The sequence below is a fragment of the Lepidochelys kempii genome, chromosome 2 (assembly GCF_965140285.1).
Source record: "Lepidochelys kempii isolate rLepKem1 chromosome 2, rLepKem1.hap1, whole genome shotgun sequence".
Lineage (NCBI taxonomy): Eukaryota > Metazoa > Chordata > Testudines > Cheloniidae > Lepidochelys > Lepidochelys kempii.
Genome location: NC_136381.1, coordinates 198,946,244 through 198,961,949, shown reverse-complemented (window position 1 = coordinate 198,961,949; position 15,706 = coordinate 198,946,244). Strand labels below are relative to the sequence as shown.

The 15,706-nt window shown below is 41.0% G+C and overlaps 1 protein-coding gene across 2 annotated transcripts in view; it reads left to right on the top strand.

The window, feature by feature from the left end:
• The window catches only part of LRRC3B (leucine rich repeat containing 3B), a 300,698-nt gene that overhangs the window by 68,735 nt on the left and 216,257 nt on the right, over positions 1-15,706 (top strand). The window contains exon 1 of one of the 2 annotated variants that reach the window (XM_073333448.1): positions 1,485-1,559. The exons of the other annotated variant lie outside the window; for it this stretch is intronic. The gene's annotated coding sequence lies outside the window, so the exon portion shown is untranslated. Of the gene's footprint in view, positions 1-1,484; positions 1,560-15,706 lie in introns of those variants that run through there. 2 annotated transcript variants of the gene reach the window in all.

The following is a 15,706-nucleotide window of genomic DNA, read 5'->3' as shown; positions in this document are numbered from 1 at the left end:
ACGTCTCTCAGGGGTGTGAAAAGTCCACACCCCTGAAAGATGTAGCGAGGCTGGTTATCCCTGGTGTACACAGTGCTAGGTCAACAGAAGAATTCTTCTGCTGACCTGGCTACTGCCTCTTGGGGAGATGGGTTATCTACGCCAAGAGGAGAACCTCTCCTGCTGGTACAGATAGTGTATATGCTGATGTGCTACCGCTGTGTAGCTGCCGTGCTGAAGCGGTGCCACTGTAGCAGTTTAACTGTAGACTTACCCTCAGCATGTCACAGCTAAATACAAGGTAGAGCAGATTGTTAGGCATAAGGCGTTAACTTACATCGCAAGAGACCATTCAAGGTGAAATGGGGAGTTAGCATCTCTGCAGATGTAGGACATAACTCAAAAGCTTGTCTCTTTCTCCTGCAGAATTTGGTCCAGTAAAAGATATTACCTCACCCACCTGGTCTTTCTAATATCCTGGGACCAACACAGCTACAACAACACTGCAAAGGAATAATGTCTCTATAATAGAAACCATAGCATTTACGTGAGTAGTCCTGTTAAAGTCATGAAATTTTTGTCCCTTTGCATATTTTACTTGTAATAATAGTAGATTATACCTTTTTTAGATTTAACTGTTTGATCCACTTGTCATCTTAATTACAGTATCACCACTAACATACACCTGTCTAGACATGTGTGTGGATCTATATTAGTGTGCATGGTTAAGAAGTGAAATGGTTAAAAACAGCATAGAGGTAAAGTTCATAATGACTCCATAACATACCACATTCCAAATCACCTTCCCATGTGATTAATTGCAGACCTATTTGATTAATAGCATTTATAATTCACCTTTGACTTCCACTCTGTCCATTAATCCATTTCTGTCAGGACCTCTACTAACATTCCAACCCCCTGATTCAAAAGCTCACAATTAAAAAAAAAAATAGAAAAAGGAATTCTTTCTTCCCTTCCTTCCCTCAGCCTCTTCTCCTCCTCTGAAATTACACTGTTGTGAAGTACAGGATAGCAGTATTCGCTCTTGGATCCGAGGCAGGCTTAAGTTCTGATATCTTATGAGAACTAGAAATATGACCTTTGTATCACTGGAAGAAATCTTCATCTGTTTGATCTTAAGGCCATAGAAGTTTAAGGCAGGATAATAATAATCCAAGTAATAGAGAGGCAATTATTAAATTCCAGAAGGTCCTTACTGGGTTAGAAATTAACTGTAGCAGCTCAAGCCAAAGACCTCATGAAAAACTCTCTGCTCAGTGTGTTTCAGCTGTTGCAAAAAAGACAGCAAAATGTTCGGATGCATAAAGAATAGGATGACAAATACTGAAACTATTAGAATGCCGTTATCTAAATCAACAGAATACTGTGTGCAGTTCTGGACTTGGCCGTGGAAAGACTTGAGCAGAAATAGAGGTCATTCAGAGAAGGGCAACAATAACGATTAGAGGCATGAAAAACTTCCATCAGAAGAGAGAGCTTGAAAAGATTGGAACGGTTCAGAAGAGATGAAAAAGAGGAAACAATGCTGGTGGGATACAAATACTGAACAGTAGAAAAAGGTAGATTAAGTGTTTTCTCTTTTACCTTTTTGATACAGAATGAAGGGCATTATCCAAAGAAACTGAAAGGCTGAAAACTTAAAAATGATCAAAAGAATTTTTTTTGGTTAAAACCTCCAAAGATGAGGAGAAAAATAACCTCTTATGCTTCAGGTCCCATTCAGGAAAGCATCCCCTATTCAGGACAAGAGTTAAGCATGTGCTTAAGTGCTGCCTTGAAAAGTGATAGATTTAAGTGCATGCTTAAAAGTTTTCCTGTATGCTTCAGAACGTAAACCAGCCTATAAATGATAGGGGCTTGGGAATAAACTTCCCCCCATGAGCAGGCTATCGCCTAGTTGCCCACTTTGTGGTTTCTTGCACCTTTATCTGGATTAGCTGTTGCTGGTCATAGGCACAGACAGGATCCTGGACTAGATCTAAAATGGACCACTGGTCTAATCTGGCATGGCAATTCTATGTTTGTTTGGTAAATCCACTGGAAGAATATTGGTGTTCTTTCTTGAGTCAACAAGAGTTTTGATTTCTTTTTCTTATATGTCAGTGGAATAATGTGGGTCCATCCACAGTGATATGATGCCTAATTGTAGACAAAAAGGAGGCTTTATTCTAAATGGATTGAATTTTTATTTGATTTTTTTTAAATGTAGACTTTGTTGAATTAATAGTATCACCATGTGTTCAGCCTAATCACCTTTCTAATGCCAGAGTGTCTATTATCTGATTTTTTTTATGAGCACATTAAAAAATGAAGGTATTAGGTTTTAATAAGTCTGTGTGGTTTCCCGAAGGAGGAAAGGCAAGGGAGAGTGAGGGATTAGAAGCCTGATTATTTCATAATGAGGAACTTTTCTTCTAAAATCAAATCAGGGTAATTATAAAGTGACATATTCGCATATCAGTGCAATGACTTCACCAAGGCTGTCATAGTGCCAGAGTTCATAAATATGTGGAATTACCATAAATTGTGACATTATAATGAGTTTAACGGGCTAAAATATTCATGTTGTAGAGTATCTGCATCTTGTGCTCTGAAGTAGTAAGCGAACTCTCTTCCTGACACATTTCATTGAGTACAAAGGGATACATTCACCTCTGACATAAGCAAGATCAACTTCACTGGAGTAAGTGGGTACAACTCCATTCAAGACAATGAAGTGTTTAGCCAAAGATGTTTGTAAAAGGACTATTTCCTTGCTATTAATTTGACTACAAGCACACCCTGATGAATGTCCAATAAGCTTTCTCTTCCTTCTCAGTCTCCACTGCCCACTAGTGTCTCTCTGTCTGTTCCCTAAATTCTGTTATTTTTTCTGAGGATGTACAGACCAACCACTGTGTACGATTGGACCACAAATACCAAATTTATTTTATGTTGATACACCACCTAGCACAATGGGGTTCTGGACCATGACTGGAGATCCTAGGAGTTACAATAATACAAGTAAAGAACAACAACAATAATAATAATGCCCACCCATAGTACAGGTAGGCACCTTGCTTAGAGACTGCATTCTGAAAAGCCATGTGTGATGAACCGTCCTCTGCTGTATTGTGCTGCAAATGGAGGGGCAATAAGCTTCTTCAACAAGCAATTTTATTGTAATCTTGCATTTTGTGCATTTTGTTGTAATCTTTACCTGACTTCCCACATACTGGTGATCATATCTCTGTCTCCAGAGTGCTCTCTTAGGGCCTGATTCAACAATCACTGAAGTAAATAGATTCCCATTGACTTCAGTGGGAGCTGGATCAGGGCTCTGATAGGCAAGCAAAATATGAAAGGTCAGAAACATGGTCTATAAAAATCTCTAGACATGAGGGAGTTAAAGGGAAATGATTATTAACCCTGCTGTCTATATGAACAGCCCTTTTCTCTCAATAAAAACAAGTTTAAATGGACGGGGCTGTGTGTAACCTCTTGCTGAGTGTACTATAACTACAGCATTTGCTTACACCAATGTTAAATGGATTATTTAAAAACACTTTGAATATTAAAAAAAAAGACTAAGTCCAATGCTATGCTATTCTGTTCTGTGGGCCTTTAGTCCAAACTTTTCACATGGGTATTTCATTGCTATTGCTAAGCTACTCGTTCCTTTGACACCCAAAACATTTTCAGATCCATTGTATCTTATTCAAAACATCTTTATCACCCAAAAAGAGCAGTGCTGGGACTTAGCAGGGTTTAAACCAGACAAATCAGAAAAGTATAAAACCGGTTCATACTGAAATTTTGACAAAAGTGTTGTATACACCATTATTGCAGGAACGTAAAAGAACTTGCCTGGGGAAGGAAGGAAATCATTATAATGATTCATCACGTGCGCACATGAAGGCAGAACAGTAACAAGAGGCCAAGGCTTTGTTGGTAAAATGGTCTTTGAAAGTATTGGACCCTGAACTGATTTTTAATAATATCTGTGCAAAGCAGGCTGCAGACGACCACCACACAGCTGATCCTCAGGCACTCTGGTAGGAAACAATAAACAAGTAAGATAGTATGATTCCCCACTATCATTCCGACACTAAATCTTAAATCCTCACATCGTTTCAGTCTTCATGGCTGTTAGCTCCTGCCTCCAGCTCATCTTCCCAAACAGAAGAGTGATGCAGGAGGTGGTGAATTATCCAAAAACATTTTTAAGGCAAAAGGGATGATCAGTTCTTTAAATGTTCAAAGCACAGCTGCTTCTCCTTATTGGTCACAGTGCTGTTAGCAGTACAATGAATACTTTGCAACGTGAGCCAGATTGTGCCCCATCCTGTGCAATCCACCCAATTGTAGCCCCTCACTGTGCTGACTCAGGTATCTGTACAGGGTGAGAAAGCAGCCTTCTCAGAGCTGCTACTTGTCTTCCCATACAGCTGGGCTGGGAGTAGAGCCAGAGCTGCTCTGACTGTGCCAGGGGACAAACGATGTGTTAGGCTGGGGCTGGTTTAGGACACCAGCACATAGTTTTGACGCAGACATCAGAATCTATTTCCTGGGCTGCTCCAGGACAGCTTAACTATGAGCTGCTCCATTATATGGGTTTGGTGGCAAAGCCACAACTTAGCCCATAATAAGGTGCCTTTCAGTGTGAGTAAAGCTGGTACTCTCTGACCTTTAAGAGAGGATGAATAGAGACGGACAATGTGAATCCACGTTATGTGTTCTAGTTTTCAAACTAAGGCCCGGATTGTAAATCCCTTACTTGCATTGGTAAACGGTTCTTCACATGACTAGTCCCAGTGGAGCCAGTGGGAATTGAAACTACATGTGTGAGTAACGGCTCAGCTTTGTGAGTAAGGCATTCACAATCCAGTCCTAAATCTTGGTCACAGGAGCTGCTTTCCCAGTGCTGACAGTATTGACTAAACCTGACTCGTGATCCCCAAAATGGGGAAAATTTGTGAAGATTATTTCCATTTATTGACCATCTCAGAATTTTCAGACCTAGCTCAGCTTATGCTACTGTGTAGCATGAAAGAGTTTTCCCTGATAATGTACTCAACAGATCTATTCACAACATCATTACTCACTAACTTCCAGACTAGTGGCACTGAAGCTTAGGCTGTAATGCAATTCAGAGGCTGCTTAAATAGTTCTCCTCAAAGAGACACTTTATTCACAACTTTTCTTATTAATCCATTATTGTATAAAATATGCCAATAAATTATGTAGCAAATTTGAGGCAAAAAAGTGTCTTATTAAGAAAAAGGGCTCCAGGGCATTTTGTTGTAAAAACTCCTCCAGATTTTAGAACAAATTCTGCCCCTTAGTTTTATTTGCTCTCTCTAGGTATGTTTCAAGCTAGAGGAAGGGTAAAAAGGTCCAAAGGTGCCTCTTCCAAATGATCTTACTTTTTTTATGTCCAGCCCATCTCCCCTAAAGACTGAGCTGACAGCGGCATCAGGATCGCAGAAGATCATTGACTATCTGGCAAGAAATCCGCCAGCCCAGCATGGACTAGCCTCTGGCTTCTAGATACAATTGCTCCAGTGATGTCTGGGGACATGGGGAGACAGCTCATTGTCCTCACTGCCCTATTCTGAGCCAATGTTGTATGGCTGTTTTCCTTCTGGGGATGGTGCTTTGAGGTTTGTGGTTGGTTTACAATGGTAATTTTATACCTATCAACCAACCTGAGTGATTTTCCTTAAGGTACCTGAAATACAATGTCTACCAGGAGCCTTCACCTTAGCTGCAGTCAAGGCTGGTGTGGTCTCCAGATATGTCAAGTTTCAAATCCTGTGCACCACTCATGTCCCCACTTGTCATATTATGCCATGCTGATTAAGGATTAATCTATAATTCTGTACACACAAATGCCAAAACAAAATATTGCAGGCAGCAGCATTATGGTGGGATTGTTAGTCACAACTAATGCTGGTAGTGACAGCACTGGAAAGAGTGATTCAAAAAGGAACCCACATTGCTGTGATACAGAGTGGGAGATTGTAACAAATGACTTGGGGAACATCTCCACAAAATTATGTGAACCTCCCTGTACCTCCGACAGCTCTGTGTGATGAAGCTCCGGCCTCATAGTAGGGAAGATGTCTGAGCTTTTTAGCTACTCCCACTGGATGCTCCATGTTCAGCTGTTATCCACATATCTGATGGTGTGGAACTGCTACAGCACTTCTCCCTTACTCTACAATGTTAATAGTTCTCTGTGCCACCCTTTTGTGACAAGTGACCAGCACAGCAAGTTGAGGCATGAGTTGTCTTAATATAAATCTAGACTGGGACTTTCACATAAAACACATCCTGGGCTGGTGCTTCCAGCTTATAAGATCATGGGAGGAATGCCTCCCTGTGGAGGTTCAGAGTCCAGCTCAAGGATGGTCAGGAGAAGAGGTCACTTGCCCTCTTCCAGTCCAGTGCTGAGGGCTGCTTCAGACTGATTTGGCCCCTGGTGCAAGTGAAAAGAGCTCTGGGGGCTACCTTAACTTGCAGCCAGGCTGGCACAGTCTCTATAGGCATTCATTGTATAGGATGCCCTGCTCATGCCTCCTCCCACCCCTGCATACCCCCTTCCAGCTACCTCAAAGTCAATATACTGCCTGTGTGGGGGCACCTGTGTGTGGGATGGGGAGAGGGTTTAGAGGTGACAGAACTGGCTTCGTACCTGTAGGAGAGGGCCCCTTGTCTTTAGGGTTGCTTTGCAGGCTCTTTATATTGGCAGCAACACTGAACCTGGCCCAGTGTGTGCAAAGCAGCAGATAGTATGCAAACCCTCCTGAAAGTTATGATTTTGCACAGTAAATATTTTCGTACTCAGACTTGTGTTTTTTCAGTACTGGGGTCCAAATGGATCTGGATTTGATATGGTCTAAGCAGATTTATCTGGATGAGAGTGAATTACACCCCTATAGTAAGGAATAAATGCATGTAACTAAATGACCTTTGATTGCTACAGGCCTGTCCTTTGCATTCATTACCCTAGTATTTGATCCTTGCTGACAGTTGTCTAGCTTCTTAGACATTGTACATTTTGTGTCAGGTTTGCTCTTCTTTATATATAGGTTTATCTGCTAATATGTGCATCTGCTAATACGCTCATCCATTATTTCAGGAGTCTGCTTAATCAATTTATGGGCTTCAGTGTGCCTTTGTATTACTCAGCTGATCAGGAGAGCTAGAGTAAATAAGTTTCCCTTGCTTAGTGTTGTAGCAACCAGGCAAGGTACTAACAAACTTCAACAGGACTTTAAAAATAAAGTGGAAACCTCTTTACCAAGCTGCTGCTGCACCCTCAGTAGCTCTCACTCCGCCTCCTCAATTTCCCCCCTCCTTCCTGTTTCCTGTCCTTTCAGACTCCCAACAGCCAGTGCTCCCAGTTCTAATAATTACAAGCGGCATCTAAACACTATATTACCTCCTCTCTTAAGAAACTCTCCCAATTAAAATAAACATTGTTGTTCCAACCACAGGAACAAATATGAAACAAGACACTATACTGTTGGCAAAATATTACACTGGAAGCACTGTAGATACTACATAACATAGTCTCTAGTCCAGACAGGTGGTCGTCTGGGTCTGGCAGGACGTCTCTCAAGCCCCGGTACCGGTGCAATGTCTTGTTGTGTTGATACTACGGTGAAGTCATCCAATGCAGACTGGGTGTTGCCATAATCTCCTCTTGGTGCTTAGGCAGGTGGAAGATAAGAAGCATTCCATACCCGCCCATCAGAAAGTCAATAGGTGTAAGGTCCCTTCTTCTCTATGATTTTAAGAGGAGCTGTGAATTTATGGTCCCCTTTGTGTAAAATTCCAGGTTTTCGTATTCTAACGAAGGAACCACACTCAAACTTTGGTTCTTTAGCACCCCGCCGCTTGTCTGTGAAAGCCTTAGACTTTACCTGGTTCTGTTCAGCTGTTTTTCTCACATCATCCTCGTTTGGGGCATCAGGTCATGCCTTTAACAATCCAGCAATGTTCAGTTTAGTATTAATCTGTTTCCCATGCAGTAACTCTGCGGGTGACCTTGCATTATGGCATGTCATGTAGTGCGGTATGCCTGCGAGAAATCAGTAGTGAAGTTTCTCCACAATCGCCCTTCCAGTTTAGCTGTTTGCAAATTCTCTTTCAAACTTCTGTTAAACCATTCTATTTCCCCATTGGCTTGAGGGTAATATAGGGATGACCTTCTGTGTAAAATGTTCCTCTGTGTTAGAGTTTCAAACTCCAGGGAAGTAAATTGACTACATTATCTGAAACCAGTTCTTTGGGGTTACCTTCCCTGTTAAAAATTTAAGAGAGGAACTAAATTACTGTAGCAGAAGAGATTTGCGATGTAAATGCTACCTCAGGCCATTTACTGAAATAGTGTATTAAAATAATGGCATAATGGCAGTCACTTGGAACAGTATCAAAGGGTTCTACAAAGTAAATTGCCACTTTTTCCCATGCAGCTTCAGGAAGATGAACAGGCTGTAATGGAGGGGTACATGTCACTGCTGTCTTATCTTGCATTTGGCAAGATTTTACTCCAGCTTGTGAAATTTTATGCCCCAGAAAGGAGAGTTCAGTTTGTCTAAATTTGCATTTGGACCTATTGAGCTTGAGGCCTGCTTTGCTGAGGCAGTTTAGTACAGACTGCAGGTTACTGTCATGCTCCTCAGAACTATTTCCAAATACGATAATATCATCCAGATAGCACTGAACTCCATGTTGATTCTTCAAAGTCAATGACATCATTTTTTGGAAGGCACTTGGGGCAGATACGAGACCATATGGAACACATTTAAAATGAAATAATCCCCCACGTGTAATAAATGCTGTGAGGTCTCTGCTATCTTCATGCAACGTAACCTGGTGGTATGCGCTCTGCAAATCAAGAGTAGAAAACATCTTTCTCCATATGTGAGGAAGAGGATGGCTGTCAATCACAATAGCTTTATTTGGCTCCCTTAAGTCCACACAAAGGTGAATGCCTCCACCCTTCTTCTGCGTCACTACTATAGGTGAAACCCATTCTGAGGAGTTGATCTCTTCAATAATGTCCTTTTGAACAAAGTTTCTCAGTTCCTCTGGAACAGCTTCCCTGACTGAAAATGGAAAGCGCTGTAATTTCTGTCGTACAGGCATCACATTATTCCGCATTTTAACTTTATGCAGAAACCCATAAGCACAGTTGAGTTTCTCCTCAACCTGGTGTTGGGTCGCAGCTGGAACTGGTGTGTGTACTGCAAGAATGCTTTGCTGAGGAAGATCAATTTGTCCATCAACTACCCTGAGATTTAAAGCAGCCAATAAATCTCTGCCAAGGATAGGAGTGCCTCTGTGGACAATGTAGAACTCTGCAGTTACACAGCAATCACCAAAAGTAATTATGGCTAGCAGGCAGCCATGTACTGGAATATGGTTTTTCAGATAGCACACCAAGTGAAGCTTGGGTTTAGTAAGAGGCACATCTTTAATGTAATGCAAATAGATGGAATCAGGTAGTATAGATACTGCTGAGCCAGTGTCCAACATTAGCTGAATAGAGTGTGATTTGCCTGAGGGTATGGTGGGAATGTTTACATTGCACTTTATTCTGGAATATGTGCAGTTGTGATTTTGTCCACGCTCAGCACAGTAACATCTGGTATTGTAACTGCATGCACCTGTTGATTAAACTGGATGCTGTGACATACTTTAGCAAAATGCCCAATCTTTTTGCAATGATTGCACTGAGCTACTTTTGCCAGACATCCTGTGTAGCTTGCAAGGTGTTGTGAGGATCCACAGTGAAAGCATGCTTTTACTGTATTTTGAATTTTGCTGATTTGGTGGTTTTTCATTAGTTTTCCTCTTGTAATTGTTTGTCTGCAGCGATAGTGAACTTTTCTGCAAAGGAGTCACAGCCTGGACTGTGCCTCCTGTATCCATGTTCATTATTTTGGCTTCAGCTGTAGCTGACTCAATCTGGGTAGCAATGATTTTTGGTTTTTCTAGTGTAAGTTGTGGTTCTAGAAGTAAGTGTTCTCTTACACAAAGCATGGTTGTTTTCTCAATGAGCTGGTCTCTAATCATCTCATCTGCCATATTCCCAAAGTCACAAGTTACAATCAGACTCCTGCTCACGCTGGTGAAATCTGTAGTGCTTAGCTACTACACACACTTTTTGCACAAAAAAATTCTTTAATGCAGTGAGTGCAATCTCATATTTATCGTCTGCAAGGGGAAAAGTGTAAAATATACGCTGCCCTTCCGCTCCAAGGAGGTGGATTATCAAAGCACACTTTCTTTCTTCAGAAATCTCTGTAGCACTGATTGCAAGCAGATAAGTCTCAAACATATGGATCCAGGTAGTAAAAGCAATTGGAGGCTCACCTGGGCTTTGCAGAAAGGGTGCAGGTGGGTTCAGATGCAGAAGATCCCATCCTCATCGCCAAAATGTTGTAGCAACCAGGCAAGGTACTAACAAACTTCAACAGGACTTTATTTTCAAAGTGGAAATCTCTTTACCAAGCTGCTGCTGCACCCTCTGTTGCTCTCACTCCTCCTTCTCAACTTCCCATCCTCCTTCCTGTTTCCTGTCCTTTCAGACTCCCAACAGCCAGTGCTCCCAGTTCTAATAATTACAGGCAGCATCTAAACACCACACTTAGCTTACTCGGGTTCTGGTCTGATGCAACAAGGTGCAGCCTCTGCTCTCTGGGTACCGTTCACATCTGTGACAGGGTGGAGAAAGGTGTGGAAGGAGCAGAGCTCTGGCTGTACTTCCCTATCATCCACTTGCAGGCCAGAGTGTGAGGGGAGGGGAAAGTAAATTTACACCCTATCAAGGGCTGTTATAATTTATTTCCTCCCCAGTTTCCCTCAGAGGCAAAGGGGAGCAGTGGAGTCAAAATTCCTTCCTAGTTGCTCCACCCCAAGAAAAACTGTATGTGCCACTATCTATGCAGGGCTGAGCTTAAAGACTCTATTTGTTGCATGTCATTGTTCAGTAGAGGGTCAGCTCCCACCACATTTTGAAAATAAAAGGAAAACTATGCAAAGAATAAATATGGGACTTAGTTGCCTTAATTCTTTCATTTGCCTTTTCAGTAGGTTGTGGCTATATAATGGTGCACACAAAATTAGAGGCTAAAGGAAGAATCAGTCAGGGGCATGAACAAACTGCTGCTGAAGCCTGTCTGTTAATATAACATTGGTGGACTTTGTTCCCATGTGTGTGCCTAGATTTACTTCTCACCTAGATTTACGTCCATACCCTTAATGAGTTAAAAAAACAAAACCCAGGAAGTAGTTGTTATGAAGGAGTCGGTACAATAATACTGAATAGAACTGCTTGAATAACAAGACCATGAAGTAATTGGAGTAAATGAGCAGAAACAATTAACTTGCTCTACATCAAAATACACATCAAAATACAGAGTAAAGGGAATGCACGATTTTCATCTTTGATTGCTTGAAAGAACTTATAGGACCTGATATTCAGATTGGTTTTCCCAGATCTCTCAAAAGCAAATGGATGTTCTACTGTTTTCAAATTTTAGTACATGATGACTGGAATTTAAAGTGCTTTTTCAGGTCTTTTGCTTCAAGGACCCTGAGCAAATTCCAATTTTGCTGAGCAAATTCCAATCTTTGCCGTACATTGGTATAATATATTCCTTTCCCCCATACCTAAGCCTGTGTAATCCAAGGAGAAACTGACACATATCTGAACCAGTGCCCAGATGCTCTGAACACAATACAAAAGGGGTACTTCCAAAAAGGCTGCTACAGGAGGCAACAAATGTAGTTGCCAAAAGAATGTGAGTGGTGAAACCCCACCAACCCTATGAGTATTTGGTATCTATGGGAAAAGTGAATCATATAAACATATATATACTGAATAGAATGGTTCTAATCGAGAGCTAACATAAATTATGATGGGAGCATAAGTTAGTTAGTCATTAAACCCCAGATAGGTGTGCATAGGGAAGTGAATGTTATCAGGGTGGTGAGTGTAGTAACCCTTCCCCAGACACGAACGCCTGCTGCAGCTGTGATGCAGCAGTGTAGAATGCTGTCCTGGGGAGTTGGGGGGGAGAGCCAATGAGAGGGCAGCTCGAGCTGGGGAGGGGGCTCAGAATCCACTCAAAGGGGGAAGCTGGAAAAAGCTATTAGGGAAGGAGAGGGATCTAGATGCTGATCTAGCAGATGAACAGGAGCTGGCATAGGAGGTGAGGGGATAAAATAAAAGAACAGGAGAATAAAAGTAGGGGACTGGAAAGTGAGGAGGAGGAAAGAAGGAAAATAGGAAAGTTTCCAGGTCAGGAGAAACAGGAAAAAAAAAAGACATGGGTAGGTGAACAGACACTATTAGTGAAGGGAAGTAGCAGGAAATGAAATCTACAGTTGTACCAGGGGAGGGAGTATCAAGCAAAAACCAGAAAGAAAATATAACTGGTGGAAAAGAGAATTGATCAAAATCTGTGTTAGATGAAAACAGATCCTGAAAATAGTAAACGAGAAGCCCACCCCAAAAGGACCAGTTCAAAGGTGCCTAGTGGACAAAGGAGGGCCCACCAGGTGGAAAAACCCTGCTTGTGGGTAAACTTGGTGAAAAGAGGAACAGCCACAGGAACATCAAATCTAAGGAGCACTTCAAGCCCAAGAGAAGCAAAGAACACGACAGCACAAGTGGACCTGGACTTTCAGCCAAGGAGAGGAAAAGATGATTCTCCTCTGAAGTGACACAGTATACTGTTGAGTCATCTTTTTTGTTCTTGCTAGTAACGATGCATTTGGTACTAACTGCCCAGGGTGAGGAAGAGTAGCATGCACAGGCTCGCGATGGTTAATGAGGTGGAAAGCTCTAGTTTATTATTGTAAGTGGTAAATCTTTGGTAATGTTCTATATTTATGCTCTGGGAACAATTTGGGGTTTTCCCTCATAAAGTCCTAAACATTTAAAATTATCCCTTTTTTTCCATCTTCTTCTTCTTCTTGCTTTGCCTCTGCCTTTCTTCAGCATTAATGTAACCTAGCCTGACCGGTGGTTTTTTAATTTCTCCTGAAAGCACATACAAAAATGACACTTTTTTAGAGAATGTGAAGGCTGAGGGAAAGATCACAGCCTATTGCTGTTGAGGTGAAGCAAATTTTAGGTTTGAATGTCAAATTAAGTGGTACCAAGTATCAGAGTGGTAGCCGTGTTAGTCTGTATCCACAAAAACAACGAGGAGTTCGGTGGCACCTTAAAGACTAACAGATTTATTTGGGCATAAGCTTTCGTGGGTAAAAAACCAACTTCGGATCCATGGAGTCTCCATGCATCAAATGAAGTGGGTTTGAGTCAGGTGAAAGCTGTTGCTGGGAGAGGAAACACCAAGTTCCAGTGATTGGTTGGTTGTTTAAATCCACACAAGCTTCCTCAGATCCATGGCTGAGACAGTGTTAATGGAAAGATTGATTTTTCTGCTATAGAGCAGCATAGTATACACAGACCAAGCCCATTACCATTACACGTTAATTAGCTCATAAATTTGTAATGCCACACTGAGATTTAATACACTACTCCTCTGGTATCATACACTGTTCCTGCTCACGCTTCATGTTGATTATGAGGGTAAGGTGTAACAGTGCTACAGTACTGATAGTATTTTCCCAACTTGAAATTCCAAGTAGGTTATAAATACGGGAGACACTTGCGGAGCAATGACAAAAGTCTGTTTTACTCAGACAGATACTCAATCACTTTAAAACTCTCAATTTTGAGTCGTCTTTCTTTGCATCCACACTTGAATAATAACAAAATATTCAGCAGCTCCTCTTTACATAATTCCACTTCAGTACTAAGTAAATTTCTCTTGGAAACCAAATTTGTGCCAAAGCCGAACCATTTAAGTAATCAAATTTAAGTTTAGAGTAGGTATGAACTAATCCAGAGAAATATCCTCCAGTAGTCTATTATTTAAACAAATTGTGACTAGCACTAAAGAAGTGTTTATTAAGAAACATGGGTTGGAATTTTTATACTCACAGATCAGTAAGCAAATGAAAGTGTCTGCTTCTGCACCAATAGCGTGGATAGGAGTAAAAGCAAAACCTATTCTTCAATGGACTAGCATGTTCAGGATGCATTGAAACAGGGATTAACTGCATGATGGCTATAGCTGGAAGAACTATGCCTTCTTCTGCCTTAAAGTAAATGTGTCCGAGAAAGTCCTGGGATGGGTCACATAAGGCAGAATTTGTGCATTTGTAGATTTTGAAATTTTTCTAAGAGTCAATTTGTTGGTATGAGTAAAGAATTGGGGACAACCTCTTTGGACATGCCCTACTTACTATTTAGGTTATGTACCTCTCAGGAAGGGAATAAAGAAAAGCCTGCTTCTGCTTATTTGAATATCCCTCCAGAGGCTTTGGGAGCTGGGATTCATCTCTTGCACATGAATGTGTGGTTAATAATTGCACTGTACCACCGACGTCCGTCTAATGTAAGGTTCCATATGCAATAGAGTACAGATGCCATAGAAAAGAAGTGTGTGCACCTTGGATAAGAGCTTGTTCATTTTCCTTTCTCCATTGATAATAAAAGCTAGATAATGCATTAAGCTAGTGTATTGTTTGAAAATACCTAATTGTGTAAATTCTGCTGTCTGGATTCCTTCTGTAACAGTACTGTACTTCAGAAGGTAAAAAGTTGGCATTTAATTTCCTTTTTGTCAGGATGGAGGAAGGATGAGGGAGTATTTCTTCCTGTCTCTCTCTATTTCATGTTTCAGAGTAACAGCCGTGTTAGTCTGTATTCGCAAAAAGAAAAGGAGTACTTGTGGCACCTTAGAGACTAACCAATTTATTTGAGCATGAGCTTTCGTGAGCTACGAAGCCTCACGAAAGCTCATGCTCAAATAAATTGGTTAGTCTCTAAGGTGCCACAAGTACTCCTTTTCTTTTTGTCTCTATTTCATGTTTCACATTAAACAATGACCACAAATAGTGACTTAAGATATCAGCTATGGGTAAACTTGCTTCTGTTCTCTGTCATAAAGCTTCAGTGTCATGGCTCCTGATGACATGATCTGCTACTAAAAAATTATACTTGTCATTCTTCTCTATGTAATGTCATGTTATACATCAAGGGCCAAATCTTAGGCCTACTGAATCAATGAAAGTCATGTACAATTGAGAGTCATAGAGTTAACAGGCTTCACTGGGAGCAGGACTTGGCTAGAAGTAACAGAATCTGATTTCATCTGTTTTACAGGCTAAATCATTGAACAAGTTTTCATGGTTTCTCCTCCTGATAAATACTCCTACAACAAAAGAGAAATGGAGAAAATCAGTGAATGGGCAGGAGAGGAATGCCTAGCTTTTAAATACAAAAAAGCTTGATTGAAATAATGTTTTAATTGTAATATTCTACCAACATAGAACAGAATTGTTATATGCTCATGGAGATTTACTAGTAATTGTACTTGAAGTTACTGTTAGTGATGGGTGAAGGAAGGAAGACAGAATAAGAGATCCTCCCCAACCCCAAATGCACACTTTGAACTCTTGGTGAAGTTAGAGATGCCTGATTGAAATATACTAAAAAGAAAGTTATTTTGTTCTGCTCTGCATTTCTGTGTGCCAGGTAAGAGTAAAAGCAGAAGTGCTGAAATGATGTGAGAGGGCCTGTTTTCTGAAGGAAGCGGAAAGAAAGTTCTGGAAATTGGAGTTGGTTTGGAAT